Source organism: Lycorma delicatula, chromosome 2 (assembly GCF_047948215.1).
Source record: "Lycorma delicatula isolate Av1 chromosome 2, ASM4794821v1, whole genome shotgun sequence".
Taxonomy (NCBI): Eukaryota; Metazoa; Arthropoda; class Insecta; order Hemiptera; family Fulgoridae; genus Lycorma; species Lycorma delicatula.
The window spans coordinates 80,670,628-80,687,491 of record NC_134456.1 but is presented as its reverse complement, the minus strand read 5'-3'; the positions used below and the strand labels follow the sequence as shown (position 1 = coordinate 80,687,491).

The following is a 16,864-nucleotide window of genomic DNA, read 5'->3' as shown; positions in this document are numbered from 1 at the left end:
AAACATACATAAGTCCTTCAACTTATCATGTCCGACAACATATTAATCCTCTTTTTCTTCCTTTAATCGTCACTTTAACTAATCAATCTCTTCCTAATATATTCCCAACAATGATTTTCCTTTTTTTAATATCTTTTAACTGATATTTTTCTTCTCTCACCCTTTTTAGAACCTTTTCACTTGTTTCTCTTTCCGTTTTATTGTTATTTTTTTGTTTTTAAAAACTTTCCAAACCTTTCAAGATATTTCTCTTTCTTTTTCATGATGGTCCATATTTCTCCTGCATTAACATATTGACATTGTTCACTGTAAATTCTGATTCTCCTTACAGTTGAGATTCTAAGTTAATTGTGCTTCATAACTTAAATTATCTCATCTAGTCTAATTTTTTTTTCAATTCATCAATGTTCTAATCTCTATTTATAAATTTAATAAACCTTACTCGTAAGTTTGGTTATAGGTTACCTACATATAAAACAATATATTTTTTAGAGTTTATAATTGGCCTTTGAAATTTACATTTTTTCTAAAGTAATAAAACATATAGTATTTAAAAAACATGTTTTAAAAAAAGTGTGTTACTGATTTCTGTTCAGAAATGTGAAAATGTGTTTCACATTTTCATTGAAAATGTGAACACATTTTATACAAAATGTACAACACAAAATGAACACAAAATATACAATTTTTTCACATTTTTCATGTGAAAAAATTGTTTTTTTCACATTATTAAAGATTATTATACTATCTGTAGTAATTTTGTCATGCAACTCTCCTACAAAAAGCTACAATTATTGACCGAGATTGAATGCTGTACGGAGTTATGATAAATAAAACCGAATTTTACTCGTTTGTCTTTATAACAGTAATATTTGTTCCTTTTTCTTTATTTATTCTTACAAATAAGTAATTGTATATTTTCATTACAGAGAACTGCTTAGAAATTAATTAGCTTGATGTTATATCAGGCTAAAAATATTAAAATTATTTTTAAAAAAACATTAAAAGTTTTAACATTAAAAATCTTTTTAACGAATGACACACTTAAAAAAAAATTACTGTATGACATTAATGAAAAAAAAAAAAAAGCTGACAAAACAGTTGTAGGATTTTACCATCAAGCGGCTAAAGCCGCACACAACTTAATTTAAAATATTTATCGTCATTTTATTTAAATAATATATTTTCGTTTATTTAATCCAATGAGTTTAATTAAATCGTGCGCGCATACCGTATTATATTCACGTGGGTGTGCTGGTACAAGTGGAACAAATTTCGCTTGTGGTCGGCAAACTAATGTAGCAGTGAGGCTTAACGCATCAGATACCGAGTTAACGCATCAGGTACCGGGAGACACAGCATTTTTTGCACTGATATTTAAGGGAAAGAACTTTATATAACGTTACAGCAACTTTACAATCTGTTCAGTACGAGACTTGAACAATATGTAAATAAGATCTATTTGAACCAACATTAAGTAGCCACAGAGCCAGTGGTTTGTGACTTAATAAAAATAACGAAGTAAAAGAAATAAAGTAGAAGAGCACTTCGTAAGGCATATTCTATTACCTGATAGGGTATGGTTTACATGAGGTAATATGAGGTAATTAGCCCACCGGGTTGGTGTAGTGAACGCGTCTTCAACTAAGATCAGACTAAGATCAACTAAGATCAGCTAAGATCAACTGATTTCGAAGTCGAGAATTCTAACGTTCAAATCCTACCAAAGACACTTAATTTTATACAAGATCTGAATACTAGATCGTGGATTCATGGATCGTGGTGTTCTATGGTGATTTTTTTTTCCGTAGGTGTAGGAAAAAGCTCTGCCAGCCGCCTCCAGGCCCGCTCTGAAGGCAAGTGCGGGGCTCTCACCCGCTAAAAAACCTCCCCCTCTAGTCACGCAGGGGACAGACCTAATCCACACGGTTTGTACACAGCCCCTGCGCAACCACCCGGGCGCTCTTGTCACCTAATTAGAATAGTCAGAGCGACGTCCCCAGGGGATCATCGGGATAGCCGTCCGGTATCGGTCTCTCCGCCACAGGTCAACTGCATTCTTCCAGTCTACCTGCCCCTCTCCACCGCTGCCTTGTTTTTAATTATGGCTAACACCACAGTCGTCACTCTCGTCCAAGCATCTCTGTCACCCAACATCACAGTTATTTCATTATCCACGTTTACTGCGCCATGTCTCATCATGGCAGCCCTCCAGTCTCTCCACCTCGTGCATAAAAACACTACGTGCTCTGCCGTATCCTGCTCCCCACAATCATAGCAGCATCTTATGGTACTCCTACTCATACGGTACAGGTAATCTTTAAAGCACCCGAGCCCTGATAGAAACTAGGTAAGCTCGTAATTGGTTATCAGCGTACTTCCGCTCTACGCAGCTCCTGAAGTCACTGATGAGCTGATGTGTCCACTGTCCAGTCTCTGCCGCATTTCACCTGTCGTTCCAGGCTCTGAACATCTCATCCACAGCCACTTTCCTCTCACTCCCCAAAGCAATAGAATGTTTCATCCTGGCCTGCAGATCAATCGGTGGCACACAGCTATGATTGACGCCGCTTCTGTACCTATCGTGCGGTACCCTGCGATAACCCGCAGATTGAGCTGTCGTTGTTGGCTCAACAACCTCCTTCTGTTGCTTGCCCTATCAAGAGCACCAACCCAAACAGACGCCCCATAGAGCATTACTGAAGAGTATATACTGAACAGTAGCTTCCTCTTCGCTGTCCTGGGGCCACCCATATTGCTCATAAACCTTGTCAGGGCTTGGACAACCCGTTTACCCTTTCTTACAGCTTCCTCAACATGTATGGAGAAAGACCTGTACCTATCCATCCAAATCCCCAGATACTTCGCCGCCGGGCTGGGGTGCAAAACGTTTTACCCACCCGGAATCGAAGGGGACTCAATCTCCGGCGTCCAGTCATGACAACCACCTTCACTTTATCATCTGCCATCCTCAGTCCATTAGTGGTCAGCCATCCCCTCACCAAATCCACCGCCTCCTGCCCCACAGCCATCAGCTCGTCTTCGGTTTTACTGACTAACACCAACGCCAGGTTATCTGCAAACACCACTGGTGTGACCCCCTCCGAATACTTCTGTCGTAATACTCCATCGAATGCTACGTTCCACAAAGCTGTTCCCAAAACTGACCTCTGACGGACACCACTTTCAAAAGAGAAATTTTCCTCTCCCTCCTCAGAACTTCCGATCGCGTACCTGTCTCTGAAATACTCCTGCATGACTCTCCTTAGGTACCGCGGGATTTGCCTGTCCGTAATTCGCGAAACATTACTAGCCACGGAACTTCGTTAAAGGCATTTCGTATATCCAGGAACATAACTGCCCCAATTATCCTGGTCCGCCATGTTCTTTGGTGGTTGGGTTTCAATTAACCACACATCTCAGAAATGGTCGACCTGAAACTGTACAAGACTACACTTCACTCATACATATCATCCTCATTCATCATCTGAAGTAATACCTAACGGTGATTCTCGGAGGCTAAACAGAAAGAAAAAAATATGTTCGGGTTTACATTTGATGATTCGCCGTTGCTGTGAGCAACAGCTTGTAGCTGGTCCATAGCAACGCGCAATATAAATAAATAAAACAAAATTATTCTAATGATACAATAAACTAAAAAGCACACAAAACAAAACACGATAAGAATACAAAACAAATCATGAATAAGAACACGGAAAGTAAAACACACAAAAACGAAAACTTATTAAGAGCCGGAGTAAAAACACGTCTGCACTGTTACACATCAGCTGATGATTATACTAAATAAATAAAAGTAGCTTTTTTCGTATACGTAATGTCAATTTTCAAAGAGTTTATATTAATATTATTTTTCATAGTTTATATTACTATGTTATTAAATACGGGTATAATTATTTATTCCTTAACACATATTTCCTAAAGCGTTATGATTTATTCCTTTTTTATTAAAATGTTGACTCAAAAAACTGTTTTTCCCCTTTTTTTTAAGAACGAACATCTACAGCTATGGTCATTAGCCTGGTGTAAATTGGTAGCGTATGAAAAGATGCCATGCCTGATCGAGATTCAAACCCGGAACCTCCGCACGAAATGCCGAGGCGTTAAAAATTGTTTTACAAAATTACATAAACTGTTTAAATAGATTAAGTTGGAAGAAAGTTAAAAATGCATACATAAATACATAAGAAATGTCAGAAAAAATATAAGTTTTATCCTTTTAATCATGAAGAGCCGAAGGAAATTTTGATAAAGGAAAAACAACCATTATTTTGATCTTTTAAATTAAAAACTTAATTTGTATATAAATAAAAGAATTCGTAAAACCAAACAATCAAGTTTTAAAAGATTGGAAATTAATTTTTAAAGTGACATTAAAATCGTGCCATAATTCCATACTTATTCTTGTTATTTATGCCTGTTATCTTAAGCATAATTTTCGAAGTTGAGCCATTTTTTATTTCACATGAGATTACCAACAATCATAACATAGGTAAAAACGTAATCGATTGATATATTATATATCTAATTTATCATTGTAAATTTTATGCATATAATTTTTGACCATTTTTATAAACGCGTGTTTTGTTTTTAATTAACTTTCGAAATTCTTATATTTGTTTTTATTTTTTGTGGTTTTTATTCATACCGATTTACTCAAATTTCCGATTTAAATCAAATCAAATTCTCTATACGTAGTGTTTAAAACCTTAATGTTCCTTACCCATTTAACAAATTTATTTTACGCCAAACAAAATACTGTGTTTTTCGACAATTTTTTTTAATTTTGTATATTTCTCAAAAAACTGCTATAAATACAGTTCTGACACCTAGTTTTTTTTTTACTCCTTTTTAATTTGGATACCAAGAATTACAGTGTGGCTTAATTTTACGAAAGGCGAAAAGATTAGGATGAAATCTTTCGCCAGCGGATTGCTAATGTATTTAAGTTTATATGAACTTTATCATTATTTTCATCAGTACAACATATCCTAATAATTTGTTAATTTCTTCGTGAATCACTCTGTATATAAACATAAAATATATTAATACTAATTAGTATATATATTAATATATTAATTTTATTATTGTACCTCATTCATGTTTCTTTTTACTTTTTGTATTGAAATAATCTGTGGTTTGCTACTGACGGAAATGAAAAATGAATTTTCTTTTTTTCGTTCCGACGACTTTAGATCACGTTTGCATAATTTTGATTTCTTTTTCTTTTCCCAAAAGGATTTCATTCTTTTGTTCTGTTGTTGTGCCCTTTCTTCCGTCCCATCTATTCAGATTTATACACTTCTTTTTTCTTTCTCCTTGGAAACTTAGATCCTCAAATAACTTTTCTAAATTATATTTATTATTTATTTTTAATAATAAAAGTTACGATTTTTTTTAACAGATTCTATTATATTAATTTTCTTAGAACTATACTCTCTACAAGATTTGATAATATAATTTATGTATTTGATAGTCATTTATCAAAGTTATTGATTTTCAAAATTAAAAAAAAAATAACATGGTTTTCGTCACTGAATTTTTCTGTTTTACTTTGTATATCATGAAAAACTACAGGAGATGTAGTTCTGAGAGAAATTTTATTCGATTTTTCAGGTTAAAAAACATGAAAAGCTCCTTATATAATGCTTTAAAAAGTTCAGTGTGACACCGGGGAAAGTGAAATCCAGGCGAAATATTTTGCCGGCCGTAATTCGATAAAAACAACTTTTCGGATATATATTTGTGTGTATGTTTATCTTTATTTCAAGCTCTAGAATCAGTTTCAAAATTATTTCCCTTGCTGAAATATTTCCTGAATTACTCAGTAAAAACGTTTTGATGTATGGAAATATAAATTTCATCTAATCCCAAACTCAAACAGTAGCGTTAGAAGAATTGATATTAATATTTTTTAATTCTTGATGATTTTGAAATCGGTGTTTTATTATCTGCTGTTTTTTTTCATCACTTAGATAATTATAATTTAAATTAAGCCGTAAAAAAAATTTGTGTTGAAAACGCTTTTAAACCAATTTATTATACTTAACCAAGTTTTGGTATTACACGCCAATAAACAAGAGGTGTTCCATATATTATTTTACTCGCAAGCTGTTAATTTTTGGAGATATATTTGCAAAAACATGTAGGTCCATAACACATTGTAGTAGTTAAACCCTTAAATTTAATGTTAGGAATGAGTTCGTTAGGGTTTTCTACGCTCTATTGTGCTCTTTCAGAATAAAAGCAATTTATTTAACTACGCAGTATTTTAGGGCGTGAAGTTTGGAATGTTCTTTTCTTTACTGCAGCACCAGATATTTTATTTTCTTTTAGCTCAGCAAAATTACTACGTTTACGATTAATTTAAAAGATATATATATCGAATAAGCTTTCTTCTATTAATTGAAACTAGTCATTATGACGTAGTGCATTATAAAATATAGTTACAATTATATATCAACTATTAAATAATATTTGTTTAATAAAAATTTAAAGAGTTTTAATTTAATATTTAAAATTTATTTACAGCTGACTTTTTCAATTTAATAAAACAATAATTCTGGCCTTCGCAGAGGATTTGTAATTTTTTCAAGAAATATAGATGAGGCTGAAATCAAAATTCAAACACTGTGAATGTGAATGCAAAATTGGTGTTTAAATTTCTTATGAAAAAACTAACTGGTTCTTCCAAAGACAAAGAGAACGGAACTTAATTTCCCTTTTAATTTCCGACAACAAAGAAATAAGTAAAGTTGAAAAATTTAAGTATTTGGAAGAAATCATAAAACCAAATATAATAAAAAAAAAAAAAAAAATGGAATGAAGAATAGAGTACGAAAAATGGAAACCGCCTGTCATCTCACGAAGAATATGTACAATAAAAAATCTCTGTCATATAACTCCAAATTGAGGTACTTTAAAACTGTAATCCTACCAGAAGTACTGTATGGAACTATCTGTAGTTTATTTTTCAGAACAAGACATAGCAAAAGTAGAAAACAGAACTTTAAGAAAAATTCACATTCGACGAACTATTTTTTTTTTTTAGTGCAATAATTTTGCTACATGACTATGAAATGCCTAAATTTTATTATCAAATCTTGTAGAGAATTTCGTTCTAAGAAAATTAATATAATAAAATCTATTAAAAAAATGTCAGCTTTTATTATTAAAACTAATGAAGAAAGTAAAAGGAACTATCAGCAATTAAGAAATGCTATAAACAGGAAGTACAAACTGGCGAAAGAAGAGTGGATTAAAGAAAAGTGTTCAGAAGTGGAAAGAGAAATGAACATTGGTAAAATAGACGGAGTATACAGGAAAGTTAAGGAAAATTTTGGGGTACATAAATTAAAATTTAATAATGTGTTAAACAAAGATGGTACACCAATATATAATACGAAAGGTAAAGTCGATAGATGGGTGAAATATATTGAAGAGTTATACGGAGGAAATGAATTAGAAAATGGTGTTATAGAGGAAGAAGAGGAAGTTGAGGAGGATGAAATGGGAGAAACAATACTGAGATCTGAATTTAAGAGAGCATTAAAAGATTTAAATGGCAGAAAGGCTCCTGGAATAGACGGAATACCTGTAGAATTACTGCGCAGTGCAGGTGAGGAATCGATTGATAGATTATACAAACTGGTGTGTAATATTTATGAAAAAGGGGAATTTCCGTCAGACTTCAAAAAAAGTGTTATAGTCATGATACCAAAGAAAGCAGGGGCAGATAAATGTGAAGAATACAGAACAATTAGTTTAACTAGTCATGCATCAAAAATCTTAACTAGAATTCTATACAGAAGAATTGAGAGGAGAGTGGATAAGTGTTAGGAGAAAACCAATTTGGTTTCAGGAAAAGTATAGGGACAAGGGAAGCAATTTTAGGCCTCAGATTAATAGTAGAAGGAAGATTAAAGAAAAACAAACCAACATACTTGGCGTTTATAGACCTAGAAAAGGCATTCGATAACGTAGTCTGGAATAAAAGGTTCAGCATTTTAAAGAAATTAGGGTTCAAATACAGAGATAGAAGAATAATTGCTAACATGTCGTCGACCTGATACTGTACAAGACTATATACTTCATTTACATTCATATATATCATCCTCTGAAGTAATACCTTACGGTGGTTCCGGAGGCTAAACAGAAAAAGAGCAACATCAGATAAATTCTTTTATAAAATATAATTCATAAATCATCATAATCGGAGCTTTTGAGTAGATGTAAGATTTAAAAATATATTTAACAAATGTTGTGGGTATAACCTTCTTCTAATTCTAATGTCTAGTTACAAATGCAAAATTAATGGTCTTAGAATTTAGGGTAATTAAAATATAATAATAAATATTACCCACAAATACCTAAAGTTAAAATATCAAAATTAAATTATCAATATCATTATTACAAGCATATTCTGTTTTCTACACTGCAATATATTCTACGTTTTTTAAACACTAAATGTGTGAAAAATGTGAAACTTTTATAGCTACATTCTTTCCTAATTGACGAAGTTGAGTAGAATCATATTTAAAAAATATCTTCTATCTTTACATAGAATATTTACCTAATCAAAATTACACATTCAGATAGCGGGCTTAGCTGTTTAAAGATTGACAATCAGCATCATATAACTGATTTTCGTAGAACTGTTGAATAGTATATAATTTTTTAAGAAAATTTTTTTCCGAATCGTTGTAACACATTGAACACACACACACACACATGTGATCTGATATCTGGTCGATTGGAACACGTCAAAAAACATTTTATTTCTTGATAACACTCATTTTCTATTAGATCATCAATAATCTTTCATTTTTCCCCATCTCTTTTATTTTATCTTTCCTTTAATTTTTCAATCCTTGTTTTAACCAACCAATTTTATTTTATAATATGTCCCAATCAATTAACTTTCCTATTCTGAATTGTTCCAATTATTTTTCTGATTTAAAGGACTCTTTGGAACCTCTTTTTGAATCATGTGCTTTTAAGATATCTTAAAAACACATGTACCTTATATCTTTCAAAAAGTTAAAAACATGGATGTTTCTTTTTTTTTTGTTTATTAAATTTAACTGGAAGATACGTGACAAATAAATATTAAATTAGGTCTTAAATTTTTATGTTTACGAATAAAAAATTTACGAATTATCATAATGAAAAATTATCATTTTACAGAATGAAAATTTATTATATAGAAACAATTAAATTTTTTAAAAAATTTCTTGACCTAAATTTACGTCAAGGAGTTTCGTAAAATTAGTTTTTAAATTCATTCAGTTATTTTTATAATAAATTTGATATAATCGGTCTTCAAAACGTTACAGGGATATTTTATTTTAAATCATTCACGTTTGTAAATGAAAAAAATCACAAATCTTTAAGACATCAAAAACGTGAAGAAAAACGCATAAGATGTTTATAATTATTAAAATTATACGTGCGAATATAATTTTTAAAATAAAAGTTGCTTCATATTTTTTTATTAACATTTATATGAAATCAAACAAAATTTTTTAATTAATTTTGGAGTTATGCAAATCTTAACAAATCTCAATATTCAGCTACAGTAAATAAATACAAGCTAATATGATGTAATAAATTTATTAATATTTTTATTTTTTTACATTGTAAACATTTTATTTTCTTTTATATCGATTATTTTAGAATATTATACATATTTCGACGAATGGATTCAAATAAACGATATTTTATTAATATAATGTGGTATTCATGTTTTAAGGAATATGTCGTACAAGATTTATTCTAATAACAAATCAATAAATTAAAGAACAAATGTAAATTGTCAAATAGAATTTCAAAGGAGCATTATTTTGAGTAAAGTGTAAATAATAATATCTAAAAAATGTATTGATAATATAAAAAAAATACCTATATGTATATATGGTAATAAAGTAAACAAAGCGAATGTCAGCTTTAATAAGTCAATACATTCATCCAACTGTACTAGTTGAGTTATAATTAAATAAGTTCCTTTCCGGTGAACAAAGTGCATTGCTATGTTAAATAAAGCCGTGCATTTATATAATTCAATCCAAACTAAGCTTTCCTTCCCTAGTTATATGTACATTAATCTGCGACTGTGTGTATTAATAGAAGCTGCTGGTTTAATTTTCAAATACCGTAGATTTTATGCTCTTTAGAAACATGACCGACGACGATGAATAAAATAAAAATGTAAATAACAGTGTGATTAGTACAATTTAAACAAATTATTTTGTTCAACATGTTCGTAGGAGTGTAAATGAAATTCAGATATAGAATCCACACTTTGAAGTCGATCTTTAATAAGTTATATTAGTGACATTCTTTAAAAAAGATAATATAATGAAATACTTAATCCGAGATAAGAAACAAGTAAATCAAATTTTTTTTATTCTAATTGAGAATTTCTCTGAAGAGGAAATGCTTTATGAAGAATTCACGAATATTAAAAAAATGTTATTCTTTTTTAGTTGCAATATATCCGTCGATGTTTTAAAAATTAAAGGGAATCTTACGATATTTGTTTTAAAAAATGTTAAATGTTTTATAAAATGTATATTATCTTTCTCTCAGTAATTATTTAATTTTTTTTAGCTCGTAGCGTGCTTCGAATTTCAATTTACTTTAAAAAGGGGAATTCATACATGCATATATATCTATATATATTGTTTATGTGCAGTAAATTCTTGTCTGAGATATATATATTTTACAATATTTTATTATAATTTCATATAAAACAGTATTTCAGTTTAAATTGTTACGTTTTACATATGTCATTTAAGCCAACGTGACTTTTTCTTAAAATATTTAAAAAATTCAGAATATATTATAAATTATCATTATTCTGTATCGAGGAAAAAATAATAATGAGAATTTGCAAGAACTAGCGCTCTCATTTTCTGTTTAGCCTCCGGAACTAACGTAAGGTATTACTTCAGAGCATAAATGAGGATGATATGTATGAATCTGAATGAAGTGTACTCTTGTACAGTCTCAGGTCGAACACGGCCGTGTTTGTCATCGCTGGGGTGCCGCCCCTGAGTCTCATGGTGGAGGAGAGGGCGATGAGACAACGGAGTGTGTTGCCAAGTGTCGCTCGCGATTGACTTATCGGACAAGAGAGGTAGCAGGCGTCTCAAACACCTGTCTGCGACAGGTGTTGTGTGGACAAGATCCTACATCCCAGAAATCAAGACCTGGATAGGAAGGAAGCCGGGAAGGTCGTAGGATAACTTTGTAAATCAAAACTTTATGGACAACGTAATGTAAATTTTTCCGCAGTAGCAATTGCAGTTTCTTATACTTCGGGTTCAGTTGTTTTCTTTACAACCTCACGTGACGCTTCCAGATCAAACGCCGATCTAAGCGTAGTCCTAGGTACTGCACACTCACTCTCTTTGTGGAATCAAGCATTGGGAATCAAGCACTCCTTCTCATCGCGAATGTGACGAATTTCGATTTATCCTGATTAACTTTAATGGAGAATTAATAAAGGAACAATATCTGCCTAATTTTTGGGCGAATCAAGGGAATTTATGAAAATAGTTGATCAGTTTTACGTAAAAATATCAGAAGTGGTTTAAATCTGTATTAATGAAAAAATATTAAATATATTATTAAATAATAAACCAAATATGAAAACGATAAAAATAGTAATAAATCATTAAAAGAAACAAATATGTATGGTGTTAATAGAAATTATTTGTAAAAGTTAAATTAAAAAACATAAAAATTGGTGTTTTTTGATTTGTGATATGTAAAATTTAATCATTAGAATAATTATACTCGTTGTGCATCAGAGAAACTGTCAAAAACATTTATCTGTAGAAAAGTAGATCAAAATGTTTGAAATTGAATAGTAACATTAGAAATGCTATTATTTTTTTTTGTCTATTTGAATTTGCAATCCGGTATCTCACAAAGGACCGTAAGTAAATGTTATTCTTGATAATAAAATTTACTCTTGATAATAAAAAAGGTCACCGACGAATGCTCTCATTAAAGCATAGAAAGGAAGAGAAGTCTAGAGTGGGAATACAGAATGGTTCTGTCAATATGTAGTGAACGTTACTTTGATAGTCTAAGAATTACCCATATTTCTATTTATCGAAGAATATTTGTTTTATCTCTACTGCTGTTTTCACATATTGGTATGATGATACTTTTATTTTTTTCCCCTGTGATTTATGCTATTAAATTTACATAAATTTAATTCTGTCTCCACCCTATTGTATCATACTAAATATAAATAATATTGTACAAATATTACGAGAAGTTATCTCTTAAGTATAGACCGTTTCATTATAGAAAAATTTATAAATAATTTTTATTTCTCTTAAACTACATACCTTATACTACTTATCTATATAATCGCCAGATGAATTAAGACATTTATCGTAGCGATACATCAGCTTCAATATACCCTCGTCTATTCTTCTGCCGCCAGTCCGTTTAGCCACTGATTAACAGCATTTTTATGTTCATCGTTCCCCGCTAATTGCTTACCTCAAAAATTCTTTCAATTTCCCAAACAACTGGTAATCGGAAGGAGCTAAGTCCGGACTATTTGATGGGTGATCGTAAATTTCCCATCCAAATGTTCTCGGTAAATCACATGTCGGACCCTCAACATGTGGACGTGTATTATCGGCCAGCAGAACGACGCCGCCGGTCAGCCGTCCACGGCTGACGAAATCACGAAAAATTTCGGTTTTCAAATTTCAGAGGAAGTAACAGAAATATCCATTTTCATCATCCCTGATTCCATTTTGACTAGTTTCGGCGTGATGTCTGTACATACGTATGTATCTCGCTTTACTGAAAAACGATTAGCCTAGAATGTTGAAATTTTGGATTTAGGACTGTTGTAACATCTAGTTGTGCAATTTCTCTTTTGATTGCAATCGACTGGGCCAAAAGCGTCCAAAAAAAATCTTAAATCCAAAAAAATTTGGATTATGGACTTTTTCTTAACCGCAGTAATAAGCCCACGTTGAGAATTTTTCAACGATATATCACAAGTTGTACTAATTTTTAATGGTTTCAGAGTTATAGCCCAATAAAATTTTAATTAATGAAATTTGTATTTTACAAGGGGAAGGCAGATCGGTTCGAATCCGAGTTCATTTCATTTTTTTACCTTTATTTTTTAATTTAAATATATTGATTTAGTAATAATTATTAACCTCTGATTGTAAAAAAGTTTTACAATAAATAATAATTCAATAAAAAAAATATATGTAAGAAAAAATATCAGAAGTTATTAATGAAATAAAATTTTAGGTAGTTTTCATTTTAAAAATTGTCTATATGTAATTTAATAGGCGTACAAGGAAATCATGTAGTGTTCACTTCAGATTTTTATATAAAAACCGCTACTGAACATATTTCATAAATTTAAGTATTTGAGTTCGTATTTAAAAACTGGCATACTGTACGATATATATGTATATATATATATATATATATATATATATATATATATTATTTTATGAAATAAATTGCATTAACACCAAATAAAACTTTAAACATAGACACCATAAACATAACAACATAACAGCTGCATAATAGCTGCAACACTTTAATGGGGTCATTTATAATACCACCTCACGTGTTGACCTCATGTTATATATTATTATCTAATTTAACATTAAATCCTCGTAACAAGACTGAAAAATACTGTGCAGTTCGTATAGTAGTAGTAGTATTGATTTCTCTTAATTATTAATTTTATGAAAATGATATATTCTGTTTTTAATATAAAATTTTATATTTCTATATATTTATAAATAGTTATTTTTATAATCTATATATTCATTTATATTATAAAACATATTTTCATAAGGCTTCATACTTTATAGTCAATAAAGCCAAACAAATCCCTTGTATATAGGTTACATTAGTAATGTTAAATAAAGTACAGCTTCAATTACGTATTCTGAAATACATGTGTAAATATATTACAAGTTTTGTAAAATAAACTTTACTTGAAAAAAATCTGATGTGGGCAACACATGACTTCCTTGAACGCCTATTAAATTACATATTCACATTTTTTTAAATGAAAAATACATAAAATTTTATTTCAATAATAATTTCTGATATTTTTGCATTGTTATTATTGAATATTATTTATTGTACTTTTTTTACAATCAGTGGTTAATAATTATTAATAAATCAATATATTTAAATTTAAAAAAAAAAGTTAAAAAAAAGGAGATGAAGTCTGGTTCGAACTGATATGCCTTCACCTTGCAAATTGCAAATATTTCATTAATTTGAATTTTATTTGGCTCTAATTCTAGAACCAATGAAAATAAGTACCACTTATGATATGTCGTTGAAAAGCTCTCAATGAGGGCTTATTACTGCAGTTAAGAAAAAGTCTAAAATTCACATTTTTGGGATTTTTTGGACACTTTTGGTTCAGTCGATTGAAATCAAAAGGGGAGGAGCCAACTAGATGCTACAATAGTGCTAAATCCAAAATTTCACATCCTACGGCTAATCGTTTTTAAATTATCCGAAATACATACGTCCGTACAGACGTCACGCCGAAACTAGTCAAAATGGATTCAAGGATGGTGAAAATGGATATTTCCGTTGAAATCTGATAACCGACATTTTTCGCGATCACTATACTTCCTTTACTTCGCACAAGGAAGCAAAAATAAAGTGATAAATATACACATAATTTAAAAACAAATTCAATTACTAAATAGTTAATAATTTATTATTTAAAAATTTTTTTAAATAAATTACAATTATCCGGTAAATATATATTTTATTAATTCAAACTTTTAGATAATCTAGAATGAATTTTTAGAAAATCAATAATACAGGTTAAAGATTAAATAATAAAGAAAGCTAAATAGATCAGAGGTTGTTTAAAAATAATTTGTAGAAAGGAGAGTGACCTTAACCCTAGGCAGGAGTTATACATCCATAATTGAATTTGAGGTCAACACGATCGTTCTTTTTGTATCATGACCTAATTCTGTAAAATCTAAAGTTAGTTAGTGATCATTTGGACTAATGGTAATTAGTAAACTAGGTAAAATATTTTTTTTTCAACTGTAAGGTTGAATAAGTGTTCTTAAAGGGGCTAGATTTACAAATGAAAAGTATACGACTCGGTTAAGCTTATAAAACAATTATAATCTGCAACGTTAAAAAAATCGGATACATCGAAATCAGTTAAATAAATGACGAATATCGTTTTTACATTCGTAATTTTTTAAGACATACCGTCTTAACTTAATTATAAATATATATATATATATATATATATATATATATATATATATATATATATATTTATAAATATTATTTATATTTTGTATTTATATTTATTTTTTATAATTATATTTATTTATTGTGAATGATGAGAACATTTTTAATAGCTGGATATTCTACTCTGCAACTTACAACCATCTGCTGGTGACTTATAACTGTAGACAGAGTCAAAATTTATATATAAATATAATCTCAAATTTAACTACTTAATTTACTTATGATTGGGGAGGTAAAAGAACTCTTCAATGGAATAAACAAATTTTTTAATTAAAAACGTTTTAACATATTTTAAAATGGAACTAAAAAAAAAATTAATTTTTAATATTGGTTTTTTTATCAAATTAATCTTAAAAAATATTTTTATTTATTACGAATGTTTTGACGTTTGTTTTTTTACGAACTCCAAATGATCGTAACTTGTGTATTAATGCTGCCTCGGTTTACAATCCTTTCACAAATATTTTATTTAGCTTAAATTATTTTTTAAATCGTAATCTTTATGTTTGTTTATTAATAGAAAAAAATATGAATTGAATTTTAAATTTAATATTAGAATTATTAAAACCCGTATAGTTAAATTTGGTGGTTGGGATTCAGTTAGCCACACGTATCAGGATGGTTGACCTGACGCTATACAAGACTACACTTCATTTACAATCATATATATCATCCTCAGAAGTAATACCTTACGGTGGTTCCAAAGGCTACACAGAAAAAGAAAAGAAAGAAGAATATCAGCTGGTGCGGTTTATAAAATTCGATTGAACAACGATTCAATCGAATTTGAATGAGAGAAATAACAAACAGATTTTCTATAAATCTAAACAAGAGATAAATATTAAAAATTAAAATATATGATTGCTAAAAAAAAATATTGCTCTTGAATAAAACATAATTAAAGATTGTGAGGGTGATAATTTTATATTTTTATAGTATAATTTTATATATATATATATATATATGTATATGAGCTGCTACGGTGGAAAATACTTCCATACGAGTATATACATACCATACACCATAAATACATTACATCCTTTTTTGGGTTGTCGTATAATAAATTATTAGAATATAAACCACATTGAGTATTTTTTTTAAATTAATATAAAAAATTTTAATTTTCAAAAATCTAAATTTCATGTTAAAACAGCTGTTTTTAATTTTTACAAATTCATAAGATTTTTACGAGGATGTTCTTAATAAAAATTGCATTTTTTTATAGAACTAATTAAATCAATTTACGCATTTATTATTAGTCATTTAACAAAGTTATTATATTCCGAACCTAAAAAAATATTTTTTCGTCACCGAATTTTTCTGTCTTACGATGCATATCATAAAACCTATGGAAAATACAGTTCTGGGACTGTTTTATTGGATTTTTTTGGCCGAAAAACATAAGAAACGTACAAGTTTACCCCTAATATACTAAAATTTCACCGTGGGAAATGAAATCAGCGCGAAATTTTTCGCTAGCCGTAATTCAATAACAAAATGTGTTTTGGGACACATGTTTATATCAACTTTTTTGCTTATT

General features: G+C 29.7%; 1 protein-coding gene across 3 annotated transcripts in view; it reads left to right on the top strand.

The window, feature by feature from the left end:
- LOC142320205 (uncharacterized) overlaps positions 1-16,864 on the top strand; it is an 804,138-nt gene that overhangs the window by 408,481 nt on the left and 378,793 nt on the right. The gene's annotated exons all lie outside the window — the stretch shown is intronic.